Raw genomic sequence first — 12,342 nt, 5'->3', positions numbered from 1 at the left:
CCATAAGGGCTTGGGCTTCCAAACTCTCAGCAAGCATTTGGATCAGACAGCTTCCTGCTGGGGAGCCCCCTGCATCACTGCTGCCTCCTTTCGTACTGGACCTGCAGATGCTTCAGAGCTCATTAGCATGGACTTCCTTCCTCCCCTCAGCAGCTGCTCCTGCACTCACCTTCATTCCTACTCAGATACCGGCCGCTTCCAGCACCAGCTGACCTGCAAGACACAGAAAGGAAAGGTGGGAGTCATGCAAACGCAGAAGCCCAAGGCTGCGTCACCACCACGTATGGCAGCCTCGGGAAGTCAGCTGCAACTACATCCTTTGTCAGAATGGAAACAGGCACCGTCAATTAAGTGTGACCTCTGAACTCATTGCCACCATCAGAAATAGGCACTGAAATTGCTCACTTCACTGCAGCTGGTTACCTCCTGATTTTGGGTAAATGCGGACACTGTCTTGAGGGCTACCAGAAAAACGACATCAACTTCATTGTAGGTGGTTAAGCTTGGAAGCTGGACTTGAGCAAGAAAAGTTTCTCAGCTCAGAATCACAGAATTATCAAGGTTGGAGAAGACCTACAAAATCATCTGGTCCAACCATTACCAATACTTCCCGGATAAATCATACCTCTCAACACAACATCCAAACGTTTCTTGAGCACTCCCATGGTCGGTGACTCCACCACCTCCCTGGGCAGTGCTATCCAATGCCTGAATACCCTTTAGGGGAAGTAATATTTCCTAATGTCCAGCCTGAATCTTTCCTGGCACAGCTTAAAACCATTCCCTCTAGATCTATAACTGATCACACGAGAGAAGAGGCCAAACCCCAGCTCACTACAACCTCCCTTCAGGACGTTATAGAGAGTTATAAGGTCTCCCCTGAGCCTGCTCTTTTCCAAGCTGAACAATCCTAGTTCCCTCAGCAGCTCCTCGTAAGGTTTGTGCTCCAGACCCCTCACTACCTTCGTAGCTGAAGACGTTCCAGAACCGCAAGGTTTTCTTGCAGGGAGGGGCCCAAAACTGAATAGGTCAAACATCCTTCTCTCCATCATTGCTGTCACGTGGAAGGCTGTCCTTGGAACTGCAGTGACTCATGCATCCTAACTGCACTCCATTGATGGAAGCACAACGTGCATCATTGCAACTTGCTGGTGGGTTCATGTATTGGCAAGGGATCGATTCACCTGGAAAGAGTAGATACACAGCATTTAGCGTCAAACTTTCACTGTCCAAGGAGGCAAAGGCTTGGTGCTGCCTGTCAAGCAGGTTTCAAGCAGCTTGTGAGACTCATCTGGGAAAGACAGGAGTCAAACAAAGATGTCAGGCACAGGCTTGAATGCCAGAAGGAGGTACAAGCCCACTGAAAGCATGAATTCTACCTGTGTTGCTGACAAGCAGTGTTTTGAAAGCTGGATTTGCACCCTTACCTGCCAGGACCAAGACTTCTACTTCAGAGGGCTCCCTGGCACTGCTCTGCAGTTGGTGTTTCGCCACAGGGGATGGTTTGCCCAGGCAGAAGCAGGAACGCCAACTGCCAGCTGGTGATTCCTTCCTCTTTCTGGAAGAACTTGGTCTGGAGAGAAAACAGAGCATGCTGTCAGTCGTGGTGCAGGGTGAGGGAAGAGCTGCACCGAGCCCTTGCCAATAGTTGCCTGTTCCTGGCACTGCCTGCTTTCTGCTGAAACACAGCTTAGAAACACCCTCTGTTTCAAACAGCAGAGGATGCTTCCATTCCTACAGCTCAGCCCTCAAGTCCTGCTGGCTACATTCCTCTCAATGATTTCAAGCAAGATTCGGAGCATGTGAGCAAAGGCTCCACAGCCGGACAGGAAAGGAGCTGGCAGGCGTAACTGCTTTCTGAGGAACCGTACAGTTATAAGGGAAGTTCAAAAGCATCCCTGACTCTTACGTTAACACCTCCTCGGCCTCAGCTCACTGCCACCTTTAATTTCTAGTGCCAGCAAGTCTGACCAACAGCTCTGCTTACAGGAGAAGCACAATTGGTTTCAGGCACATGGCCCTGAAATCTGGAAAACCCCAAGATTTCCATGTACAGCCAGCACAGAACAGGATAGACGCCAGCATGGCTTTCTGCATCTTGTGACTGCCTGCCCAACCAGGAAGGAAAGGCACCTTGTGTGGCTCCACTGAGGCCATAGGGCAACTGTGTGTTAGTTGAATCCTCAAAGATATAATGGACAAAAAATAAACCAATAAAAATCATCCGAACAATGATGGTAGGGGCTGGAAAGGGAATTCCTCTTTCTTTATCTTTCAGATGGAAAATCAATGATTGCGTTGAAGTTCCTCAGTACAGCTGCAGGCCCTTCCTCCACTTGTATCTTGCTGCTCCGTGTTGCAACAGGAGAGCTGCTCTGGCCTCTCCTCTCAGCCTGTGCCGCCTGCACGGTGAGCAGCTTTGTGGATGGAGAGACCCACACAGACTTGGGCCCAGGCAGAGAACTGTGCCCTGCAAGGGAAAACCACAGCTAAGACAGAAAAGGAAGCAGCAGCACAGCCATCCCCATTCTGCATATCTCTCAGAATTGCTCATCCGAGCCACTGGAAGAAGAGGAGCTCAAAATAACTGTGTGCTCAGAGGTATGCTCGTGGCAAAGGACACAGCCACAATTAAGAGCAGCTCACTGTATCTTAAGAGGCAAACAAAAAGCCTAGAAAAACTAGGGGCCAGAGATCTCAGAAAGCATCACTGCCACACTTCAATCAAGTTTCACCTGCTTGCAAAACATCTTAAGAGCAGTGATGGTTTTCTCTATGTAAGGCTTGGACACTCTCAGGACCCATCAACAGGGCACCATATTCTAACCTAAGCCCAGAAGCCTGCTGTCTCCTCAACAGTAACAGAATTTTCAAAGGTCTTGGAGAAGCCCTGGATTGGATGAAGCTGTCAGATTTAGATCAAGCTAATGGAGGAAGATGCTCAACTACTCCCTCTCCCATGGCTGGTGTGGATTTGGAGCAGAAAAGGACGTCTGTGTAAATAGTACTGTTGAAATATCAACTGGTAGAGCAGTGTTGCACATTGTACAAATCACAGTTGGACATCCATGGACAGCTGATGATAAAAGTAATTGTAGGGGAAGAGCTGGATGAAATATTGTTAAAAACAAATAATCATTTTAGCTGCACGTTTGTAAGCATTTCTTTTCATCCTTCTCAAAACAGTTTCATGGCAGAATAAAGAGGACACGTTCACACAGACATTTCCACAGCCAGACTAGGGAATAATCAAAGAATATCAACCAAAACGTGTTTCCTACCAGTTACATGAATCTTGAAGGTGAGTTTCTAGCCAGCAGCCTCGCAGCTGTACTCCCCTTTGTTGCAGTAATTCATTCCTGGATGTAAATCACATGTAGAAAATTGTTGCTATGATACTAGATGACCAAGAAAGTCCTATAGCCAAAATGTTTTGCACCAGAGAGGCTGTCAGTTGATCCTCCAAATGCAAGACACACCAAATGAAGCGTTCCTTTATCTCTGGGATTCCAAGCATTTTCTCACCTCTGACTTTCACTTGGAATGTTGCTTTGTCATCTTTTGTTTCACAGCTGTAGCTCCCTTGGTCTTTCAGGGTCACATTTTTGACCATGAGCTTGCGGTGCGTCCCCTTGGAGATGATGGTTGTCCTCTGGTCCTGCTTCACCTCTGTTTCATCTTTCTTCCATACGACAGCTCCGCTTGCAGCTGACACCTCACACACCAGCTCCAGGTCTTCAGAAGGACTGACTGATATTTCTGAAGTGGTTTTGGGGTTGCTGACAACATTAATGGCTTCATCTGAAGAAAAAAATAGAAAGTGGTTTACATCCTGACTCAGGCTTATTCAGCACAGCATGAAGATACAGTTAGAACTGATTGTAATGTCTCTGCTCATTACATTTGGGTGATTGAGTTTCACCTCTGGAGGTACTCACATACAAACGTGTGCTTGATTCTCCTGTGTAAGGAAAGAGTAAGTTCTATGCAGACAGTTCTTATTTCTTTTAATCAATTCTGTATTCTGCACACGTTCTTCTGAAGCTAAAATGAAGGCAGATAAGTAACGTGTTTGCAATGCATGAACAAACCTATTCAACACTTTGTCTCTAAGCTAACAAGCAGCGTTTGAAGAGCACATCAGTATTTCATGCCCTTCATTCCATCCAGACAGAACCTGCCTGAGGAGCAAGCTGATGGCTGTCAGCTACAGGCAGACCTAGCTTAGCATTGCATTTCTTAGAGCAACAACTGTTGCTTTCAGTCACTGAATATACCAAGGCCAATTGCTATGCCAGGCACATTTATGGCATCAGTGAACAAATAATGAGTTAAAAATTGTAATAGACAGGAGTCATCTATTCTTGTAAAACTAGGTGACCAAAGAAGAACAGTCCCTCTAGAGTCAAGCTGTTTAGAACTAATAGCATCAATCAATGTCACGTAGATAGATTACTTCCCTGCCCTAAGACCATCTTGTGACCATTTGGTGCTCCTAATTAAGCCCTCTTGATGGCTTTTTTGTCTGAGCCATGTGACATTTTGTGATAGGAGTTACTGCTAGTGTTCCCTTCACCCTACACCAAAGTAGGAGGTATCCATTCTCAGGGAATCATGCAGGCTTCCTCTGTATTTGATGCTCAGAGACAGCCCCAGAACTTTTTAAATCTTAGATTAGCTCTCATCCAATAATGTTCATCAAACAGTGCAACTTGTCCTTTGGGGATGCCTTTGTTCTGCATCAACCAGTTCCAACGGAGTCTTCTCGGCTTGTTTTAGATCAGTTTTTTAACAGATAAAGAAAGGGGCTTTGAATTACAAAGTGAAATTGCAGAATGCATGATTCTCAACCAAACAGAACGGGAGGTGGGATGCAGGGTGAATACCTGAGCCAACACCACCTGCAAGCAATCCTTCAATATCTTAGGAATCTCTAGCCATCCCAAATCCAGTGTTGGGCTTGATCTATCATCTCTGCTGAGTTTTTAGCTAGCTGATGGTGAGCATCTTGGTGGAGATGGGTGAGCAGTCGGACTAGAGGGTCTTAATCAACCTTAAGGATCCTGTGATCAGAGGAACTTGAATGTGCTGTTAAAGGTCACAAGAGCTGCACTGCAGCATGAGCATACACAGCAAAAGGTTTTCAGTAGAGCTTCAGTTCATAAATGAGGACTGGGTTATGGAAAATAGGCTCAAGATAGAAACCAGAAAACAGATCTTAACGCCAGGTTCTGTGAATGCAGCCAGCTGAATTTCACAGATATTGAATTTCAATGACAATTTCTTGTGTTATTTTACCCTCCAGCTCCACCCTGAACAGGAACAGGTCAGTGACAAGCATTACTCCTCCAGGCTTGACCTGACAGTGCTTTACTTGTACTATGAGCTAATGCCAGGAAGAGCAGGAAAAGAGTTTCATCCACGTGCCTTCTCCTTCCTTAGTAAAACCAGTGTGAAACTGCAGCCACGTCAGGCTGAAGGAGACGTCTCAGATGTCCTGCCTGGATGCAGGAGCTCACGTGTCAGAGGATGTCTGGCACGTCAAGTCTCATGGCAGTGCAGTGCATGACAAACTGCAACAACACTTTCCTGTGGGCTCCTTTGGGCACGAGGCCCAGCGGGTGACACACCTCTGGCTGCAGCTCTTCAGAGCCTCCCAGCAGCCACGTGATGCCCATGGGAGAGACACAGCTGACCCGCACAGCAGATGATTTACCAGCTCGCTCTGATTTACAGCAAGAGAAGATACAAGTGGTGATGCTGAATGGTGAAATACTGCGAGTGTGTGGCATAGGTATAAGATTTGTGAGCCTGAGGATGTTCAAAGTCAGGATGGACAGGGCTCAGAGCACCTGATGGAGCTGCGGTGCCCCTGTTCATTGCGGGGGGAGTCCAACTAGCTGACCCTTAAGGGTCTCTTCCCTATCTATGAGATACACGAAAGCTGATTCTGCGGTAACCAAGCTACCAACAGCAGCTGTTTGTCTTACAGCTTGCCAGCACAGATTTTAAAATAACAGCATTGATTACTCATTTGATAGTCACATTACAGTGCAAAGCACATGGAAACGTCCATCAGCTAATTCATTTAATTCTTTGGGCAGACCTGCCAGTATGAAATATTATGCTAACATGACAGAGAGAAGAAAAGCAAAATTAAGACTAGCTGACAAGCCGTGGCAGGAAGTTCTGCTCTCCATCAATTTAGTCCCATTATTCAATTCTGTTTGGAGATGTCTCCATGACTCTCTGGAGTTTGTTCTTTGAGAAGAAGCAATTAAGTAAGCTCTCCAATGCCAAAGTGCATACACTACTCTAGGCCTTTCTTGTTTCTCCATGGATCAACAAGGGTGACAAGCCAGCAGAAGATGATGAAGAGCCTCATCATGCAAACTCATGCATTTTATCCCCCTCACAGATGCACTGACAACTTACAGCATCATCCATTGAGACGTTGTGAATTTTCAGGGTGTGTTTCTTCCCCACAATGTGCAGTTCATATTTTTCACTGGCCTTCAGCTCCTTCCCATCCTTCATCCACTCCACAGTAGCGCCTGTGTCTGAAAGCTCAGCCTGCAGTTTGGCTTCCTCACGCAGCCGAGCGGAGATCTTTTCTACATCTTTGCTCTTATTGGTAAATCTCACTGCAGCACCTGTCAGGAGCAAAGGCCTCGTTATTTCAATTGATATCAGGCTAACGTGGTCAATGTTTGCTGCAACATCTCTGAAAAAGTATCACCTTCTGTTCCTGCACTCATCATTGTGTCACTGCTGAGCAATTCAAGATATTTCATTTGGTCTTCTTGCCAGATTTACTAAATAAAAATCAACCAAACATCTCCTTTTACTGATTAAGAATGCTCTAAACATGCTTCTGCAGAGGTTTCCACCCAATGACAAACAGGTCCTCCCATCATGAATCTTTGTTCTATTTTGTCATGCAAAGCTGATTGACAGAGATATTATTGGAATGATTGCTCCCCTACTTCTAAACTATTCCAGTGCAATCAGAAAGGCTGTCTGAACCTGGAGCTGAAAGTTCTGCTCTATGGTGATGCAGTGGTAAACCTGGTGACTGAATGCACTGGCCAAGAGCTGTGAAGTGCAGACATTCATCAGCTGGCATGAAGCAATCTGGTTCAGATACCAAGCAGCTGGGTAGACTGGCTCACCCTACACTCAGTGCTATCATGTTTAGGTCATTACCAGGACTCACATCAGTCCATGGGATGCAATTTCAGGTATTTGGTACAGGCAGTGAATGCCTGCAGCCCCAGTTCTAATCATCAGATCACAGCAACTATGCCTTGACTGTAAGAGGAAAGGAGAAGGATCAAAGCAAATACCTCTCACTCTCATCTTGGTGCTGACATCAACATTTTCGGCAACAAATTTCACTTCTGCTCCACCATCATTCTTGGTGATGTTCTTTATGATTAGGCTGTGAGTAGTTTGGGTTCTCTTGATGATGCAGGTCTCGCTTTCCTGTAAGACTTTACCACTGAGGTACCAAGTGCTGCAACACATTGTTGTAAGATCAGTAGTAAACATGGCATCCCCTCCAGGTACAGCTTCACCAGCTGTTAGGGGGGATTTCACAGCCAGGACTGGTTCTGAGGAAGAACAACATGGATGTCTTAATGCTCTTTAGATGCAAGTCTGGTATCTCATTTAGAGATGGAAGATTAAATCATAGGTACATTTCTACTTCTCCCTTTGCATGAGTGCTGGAAGAAGCACTTCTATGCTTAAGATCTGTTACAGAAAGTTTTGCCTCTTGCACATGTGTGATATCAAAAGATAAGGATATTCATGTCTCTGTCACAGAAACAGAACTTGTATCACTTTAGTGGTAGCTGGAGGTTGACAGGAGAACTAGTAATAAAGGAAAGCCTTTGGTGTGTTAATGCACTACTATCCTTAAAGTCAAAGGAAACATCTTTAGGGAACTAACACAGCTGCTCAGCACACACTGACCCATTTCCATTGGGGTTTTTGTGCTTACCAAGGTGCACGCTCCCTGGGAATTCCAGAGACGGGCTCTGTCCATGCGCATTGACTGCAGACACTCGGAACTGATCATCAGCCTCTTCAGACAGATTGCTCACCGTGAACTCTGGGACGGGGACATGAGACTCGTGGCACCTCACCCACGTGAAGCCAGTTAGTTTATTGGGTACCACAATGTAGCCATCGATTGGAATGGGGCGTTGCATCTTCGGAGGGGACCATGCCAGCGTCACTGAGGTTTCTGTTTTATTTTTCACCACGGGGTCAGTTGGGGGCTGGGTGGGAGGTTTTCTGGGAGCTGAACAGAAATAAATACAGAAATATTAGCATAAGGTCATGTAGGCTGGAAAAGACCTTCAAGATCAGCAGACTCAACTTTCAGCATGACCTACTGACTCCCACCATTAACTACTGTGGTACCTGAGGACATACATGACAAGCTTATTCCTGCAGGTATTTGCATAGTGAATATATTCACCCTCTGGTTGCTTCGGAACATTTTAGAGGTTAAAATCCCATCAGACTTTTTCACCGTGTGCAGCCACTGATACAGGCAGGAGGCTGGGAGTTACCTGATGGGCTCTAGTTACAGACTACTGACACAGTAAAGGATTGATTTCATTTCATTTTGGCCATCAAAAAGTTTGGAGTCTGGTTTAAGTCATCCATCTAGACTCCAATTATAATCATATGGAGAACAGCGCATTTAGGAGAACTCATCTCATCTTAATAAACCTGAATGAAATCACAGAATCATAGGATCACGGGAGGGCTTGGGTTGGAAGAAACCTTCAAGATCATTAAGTTCTAAACACCCTGCCATGGGCTGGCTGCCCACTAACCAGCTCAGGCTGCCCATCACCCATCCAACCTCGCCTTCAACACCAAGGACAGGCACCCACAGCTTCTCTGGGCAGCCTGAAATGGAAGCAATGAGCCACATGTTGAAGATACTCAAACATTCATGACTGTAGAGAGAGCCAAATACTCCATACATATTGCATGCCTGGTCAATGGTATTAAAATGCCAACAACAGACTCATCCAGCTCATTGAAAATGGTGTGAACAAGGCGTACAGGATTCTTCCAGCAGCGAGTTAGATCTGCAAAGTGTAAAAATAGGAAATCTCAATGCAATGCAATTTTCCCTCATAACATAAATAGACACATAACTGTTTTGGGGTGCACTGTTACCAGCCTGTCAGTTGCTGTTGGTCAGTGCTAGATGCCAAAGGTCCCACTAACATAGCATGAAGCCGAAAGCTAGACGCTGGAATCAGATCTCCTGACCTTACCATCAGAAATCGAGATGTCATATTTTGCTCAGAGGTGCCTGCTTGTAGGAGGGACAGCTTCCGAGCTTTTTCTGCTCCAGGAACCAGCTCCAGCTTCAGGATTTAAACAGCAGTCAGAAATTAAACTGAGCTTTGTCACCTCCATCAAACAGAAGGAGTGGTTGGGTGGTACAGCTTTCCAAATCACTTAGAAACTGGCACAACAATCAGATGCCTACCTTTTCTTTTTGAACTTGTTAATACATAGAGCTTAATAGCATCAGAATGCCCCAAGCACTTCAGATAACACGACAGCTGTAAACCCTTCTTTAAGGATTCCTTTGTTTAACCACTGAGTAACTGTAATTCAGTGGTGCTGGTGGGAGAAGGGAAGTCCTAATCTTCCCAGATGGTGAATAGAGCTGATGTTCACATGCAGACTGGTGCTGCAGCACAGCCAGAAACCACTCATTTGGGAAACACAGCACCAAGAAAATAATGGGAATAGCTTCATAAAATCAGGCAGCTTCACCCAAATTTCATGTCAGGTCCATTATTCTTCCTATTTTCAGGAAGAAAGGTTTTCCCTTTTTCTTGTAGTTTTATTTTCTCTTCCTTTCATGCAAGCAGCTTTGTAGCTTAAAAAATTGTTTTCTAATCACCTCCTGGTGTGGACAAATCACACAGGTTTGACTCCATGTTTTACATAGTTAGCATTTTATATTTGTTCCAGTATGGAACTGTACAGCCATAGAATGGCCTGGGTTGAAAAGGATCTCAAAGATCATCCAGTTCCAACCCCCTGCTATGTGCAGGGTCGCCAACCACCAGACCAGGCTGCCCAGAGCCACAATCCAGCCTTTCCTCATAGGAGAGCTGCTCCAACCCTCTGATCATCACAGTGGCCCCTCCTCTGGACCCACCCCAACAGCACCACAACCTTATTGTCCACAGAAAGCATATAACCCTCATTCAATTGCCCTTCCACTCAGCTTAGAGCACTACTAAAACCAGCATCTTCACCTTAGCTCATCACACTGCTGCAGGATTTCACTGGCAAAAATTAAATCAAAGCCATCACAAGGGATTTAGCACAGTTACGTGTTACTGGCTACGAGAGCTGTCAGCACAGTCACCTGTCAGGCTTTGCTGCTGTTCTCTTTATGTAGAGGCACAACAAGGTTCAGACACCTCACAGTGCAATTCTCACTTGGACTGTAAAGAAAAAGGAGGCTTGAAAAGCAGCGTGTGGAAAACAAAGAAACAAGAATTAGAACAACAGTGGGGCCATGGCACTTGTAGGAATTGTTCTGCCTTTAACAGCAGAGCTTTTCAAGAAGGATGAGGGCATTGCAAACCAGACCAGTTTGGACAGATTAACAACTGCAAGTAGTGGGTTCCAAAATTCCAGACATGAAATCAAAGATAGAAAAACTCTTCACATTTTCATCTCTCAATTTTTCGTACATTGTGCATTACAGTGCAAACAAGTCTTCACATACAACTTGGAAGCTAAAGACAAGTCTGACAAAACAGACTGCACAAAAATGATGGATAATTAACAGAGCAAATTGCTCTTTCAAAAACAGAGTTTATGTCTTCTGGTCATAACACTTCAGAAGCCTCAGAGGCTTCTTCTCCTTTGTATATTTTCATTAATCTTAGATTTTGTTTTCATTCAATGTGACCTCACTAAACAAATATTGTCTAAGACCATGAGTATCACATAAATGTGCAGATCTCAAGCTGCTCACTTATCTAGTACCCTTGGCATGATGCTTTATTTTCCTCAGCTGATCATCTAGATTGTGCCTGTTGATTGTGCAACAACAGCCTGTTGGTCTCGATTACCTGTGAGAGGCTCTAACTTTGGCCAGGAAAAATCATTTGAGGACAAGTAATTCTCTTGGAATCAGTAAGGCAGTCTTCCCATTCTTTCTTACCAGCACCCATCTTACATGTTAATAAAGGATTCTGGAAATCAGTTTGAAGATCAAGAAACAATTCAGTTCAAGCATATGCAATCACAGGATTTGTACGTCACCTGCAAAAGTCATTTTATTCTATCCACAATCTCATCCTACATGCAGTTCCTTAGAGGGTTCCTTAGGCACACCAACCCCATGCTCCTATTACAGACCCTTGCATAAGACAGGTGATATACCTACAAGATTATCTACAGCTTAGACTATGAAAACAGGGAGTCTAGCTAGAGAAAATTATCTACCTGTGCTTCTGAGCAATCTGTTAACCACTCTCATACAGTTCAGGCCAATCCAAACAAGATGCAATGACATGTCAGCCACAGAAACAGCTTGATTTTAAGGAGTTTGTTTGGACAAGCCCCTGTTGCATACGGTGGTCAAACATGCATTACTTGGGGGCACATTGTATTTGATTTAACACATCCTCTTACCTCTGGCTTTGCACAGAGTCCAAAGTCTATCAGCTTCAAATTGTCAATCAGCAGATTTTCCCGGTGGATGAGAAAGCAGTCAGGAATGATTTCCACCCAAATGCCCAAGGAAACATCTTTTCTCTTCTCTTATTTCCTGCTGTGGACAGTGGTTCCCAGTCTACTCAAAGCTCGCTCGCTCTCGCTGTCTCAGAGATCTTCACTGACTGCTGGCAAGTTCCCAACTTCCAATATCCCAGGTGGGAAATACTAGCTTGTATCTGTTGGAAAGGACCTGGGGACTAGGAGGACAAGTGGTGAGAGACCACAGGCTGAATGCAAGCCAGCAGTGTGCTCTGAGAGAAAAGAAGTACAACAAGATCATCAGCTGCATTAAAAAGCAGCACAACCAGACCAGGACAAGTCATTCCTGCTTCAACACTCACTGGACCACATCTACAATACTGTATCTGGTTTTTGGCCAGGAAGGATAACAACCTGAAACAAACTCTGTGGATGACCTCCAGCCTGTGCAGGGGGCTGAAGCTCCCACTCAGAGAAGAGAAGCTGGGGAGAAAGATGTTTGTTCAGGGTGCAGAGGAACCTCATGGCAGCTTCTCAATGCCTACGGGGTGGGGAGAGGGGGTGCGTATGAAGATTGAC

At 45.3% G+C, this 12,342-nt stretch overlaps 1 long non-coding RNA gene across 1 annotated transcript; it reads right to left on the bottom strand.

Moving 5' to 3' along the window:
- Nucleotides 1-971: 971 nt before the first annotated feature.
- On the bottom strand, nucleotides 972-2,438 carry LOC146755525 (uncharacterized). Its single transcript, XR_014938020.1, has 3 exons — nucleotides 2,134-2,438; nucleotides 1,428-1,573; nucleotides 972-1,184 (listed from the first exon to the last, which is right to left on the bottom strand). It is a non-coding gene; the product is annotated as an uncharacterized LOC146755525 (long non-coding RNA).
- Nucleotides 2,439-12,342: the final 9,904 nt, after the last annotated feature.

Source organism: Coturnix japonica, chromosome 32 (assembly GCF_054131305.1).
Source record: "Coturnix japonica strain WE chromosome 32, WE-NBRP24, whole genome shotgun sequence".
Classification (NCBI taxonomy): Eukaryota; Metazoa; Chordata; class Aves; order Galliformes; family Phasianidae; genus Coturnix; species Coturnix japonica.
The sequence above is the reverse complement of the archived record's forward strand: the minus strand, read 5'-3'. Positions and strand labels throughout refer to the sequence as shown.